This window comes from Octopus bimaculoides, unplaced genomic scaffold (genome assembly GCF_001194135.2).
Source record: "Octopus bimaculoides isolate UCB-OBI-ISO-001 unplaced genomic scaffold, ASM119413v2 Scaffold_76078, whole genome shotgun sequence".
NCBI classification, from domain to species: Eukaryota; Metazoa; Mollusca; class Cephalopoda; order Octopoda; family Octopodidae; genus Octopus; species Octopus bimaculoides.
Genome location: NW_026401398.1, coordinates 11,641 through 11,994, shown reverse-complemented (window position 1 = coordinate 11,994; position 354 = coordinate 11,641). Strand labels below are relative to the sequence as shown.

Genomic DNA, 354 nt, shown 5'->3' with positions numbered 1-354 from the left:
TACACAAAACCATAATCACCAGATGAAATGTAATTTTACAAATGAAAGCAGTTGACGTTCTACCCTGTCGTCACTGATGGCTTACTGTTCAGTGCTAATGGTCTCGTGAGGTGATCATGGAGGTGTTGCAGATGGATGAAGGGGTCACCCGGAGGTACCCCCGGCAGGCATGCTCTACAGTGCTGTTGCAGGCGATAGATTATAAGCATTCGCAACAACCAGGAGATGCTGCCTTGCTTGCAATCGGCTGATAGCTTGTTCTCTCTGCACTTCTGACGATTTGGGAACACCTGATGTGTCCAAATTACGAATGCCAGGAATGTGGTTCAAGATGTTTTTTTATACCCCACAACC

At 46.6% G+C, this 354-nt stretch overlaps 1 protein-coding gene across 1 annotated transcript in view; it reads right to left on the bottom strand.

Annotated features, from left to right (window-relative positions):
• LOC106877967 (rasGAP-activating-like protein 1) overlaps positions 1 to 354 on the bottom strand; it is a gene marked incomplete at both ends in the record, with an annotated part of 3,088 nt that overhangs the window by 1,358 nt on the left and 1,376 nt on the right. The gene's annotated exons all lie outside the window — the stretch shown is intronic.